The sequence below is a fragment of the Xiphophorus hellerii genome, chromosome 4, assembly GCF_003331165.1.
Source record: "Xiphophorus hellerii strain 12219 chromosome 4, Xiphophorus_hellerii-4.1, whole genome shotgun sequence".
In the NCBI taxonomy this organism is placed as follows: domain Eukaryota; kingdom Metazoa; phylum Chordata; class Actinopteri; order Cyprinodontiformes; family Poeciliidae; genus Xiphophorus; species Xiphophorus hellerii.
In genome coordinates, this window is record NC_045675.1 from 164,492 (window position 1) to 166,093 (window position 1,602).

At 38.7% G+C, this 1,602-nt stretch overlaps 1 non-coding gene across 1 annotated transcript; it reads left to right on the forward strand.

Annotated features, from left to right (window-relative positions):
* The first annotated feature begins 1,058 nt into the window (after positions 1-1,058).
* Positions 1,059-1,249, forward strand: LOC116719297 (U2 spliceosomal RNA). The gene has a single exon (XR_004339165.1). It is a non-coding gene; the product is annotated as a U2 spliceosomal RNA (small nuclear RNA).
* The last annotated feature ends 353 nt before the right edge of the window (positions 1,250-1,602 follow it).

The following is a 1,602-nucleotide window of genomic DNA, read 5'->3' on the forward strand; positions in this document are numbered from 1 at the left end:
CGGTACACTGCCCTGATGCTTTCAGGTGCTGCTGAGAAAATCTGACTTCCAGGAGCCTGACAGAGGAAAGCTAAAAATTGAGGAATGCTAAAAATTATGTCTATGATTTATTATATTTACAATTTCAATATGTTTTTATTTGTTTTACAGAAACATTTTTTGTTGAGTTAAATATTTTTTAAACAACTTATCCTCATGTGTTATGAACAGTACAGCCATGACAAACCTTAAAGTAAATCTGGGCTGAAGTAAAGGATTTATCAGTGAAAATAAGAGTCTCAGGTGTGGAGAAACTGATCATTTGGAGAGCACCTGAAGGCAGCAGAGCGCCTCACCTGGTTTGCCTCAATGGAAAGTCAAATAACTACACAATTCACTTTTATATAATAGCAAAATATTCTACAAACAATGCGTTGATGCACTGGTCCTGCATGGACAGGTTTATTTAATTGAACTTTTATTTAATCCAATAAAAACCTATGAGACGGGCAGTGGGGATGGCGGGCTTGAGCACCTGCCCCAACATTAAATAAATGATTATTATTTACATTTTATTTTTATGTGTGCATCTGTTTGTATCCCTCAACAATAAAATATAAATGTGTAAATTAACCTCAATGGAACAGACCCTCCACTAGGGGGCGGTGTAGGCTCATTGTGTAGAGTCACTGAAAGGCTTCGTTAATTTCAACCAAACAGCTGCAGTCATTGTAATGAAATGGAAATCCCATGACTTGTACACATAACATGTCAGCTGCATTCATATTTAAACGTCTATGTGAGGATCAAATGTTTTTAAACGTGTTTTAACTTCCAGGCTTTCTATTGGAGCTCAGCAAATCACGTGACTAGAAATGACCAAATCTGTTTCTTTTTCACACGAGCTTTTAGTTTAATTCAGCTCATGTATCTTTATTTTCAGCTGCAAAACATCAGTGATGTTGAAACAATGTTTTCTATTTACAATTCTTGTTTTTTATAAAATGTCACATTTTCCGAACCGGGAGTCAAAACGGGATGTTCGAGGTTGAAATGGTTTCCGTTTTCTAGCGCCTGGCATCGCTTCTCGGCCTTTTGGCTAAGATCAAGTGTAGTATCTGTTCTTATCAGTTTAATATCTGATACGTCCCCTACCCGGGGACCATATATTAAATTGATTTTTGGAGCAGGGAGATGGAATAGGGGCTTGCTCCGTCCACTCCACGCATCGACCTGGTATTGCAGTACCTCCAGGACCGGTGCACCCCCTCAGACTGTTATATGGAAAACTGATAGTAACAAAATCACTGTTTGCTAAACGCACTTACAGCTCCTTTAGTCTACTTTGAAGCGACAGTGTTTATGGTTCAGCCTTTTATTAGGCCCGAGCAGCAAAGCGCTGCGAAGGCCTATTGTTTCTGTACTGTTTCTTATTAGGCCCGAGCAGCAAAGCGCTGCGAAGGCCTATTGTATCTGTACTGTTTCTTATTATTATTATTCTTCCCACCTCTTCGTGTGCCTTTTTGGGGGCTTTATCATATTCAAAAACTCACCAAACTTGGCGGTCGCAACTAGAAAAATTAAAAATTTTGAATTTTAAGGTTGGCGCAAAAATCGCAAAAA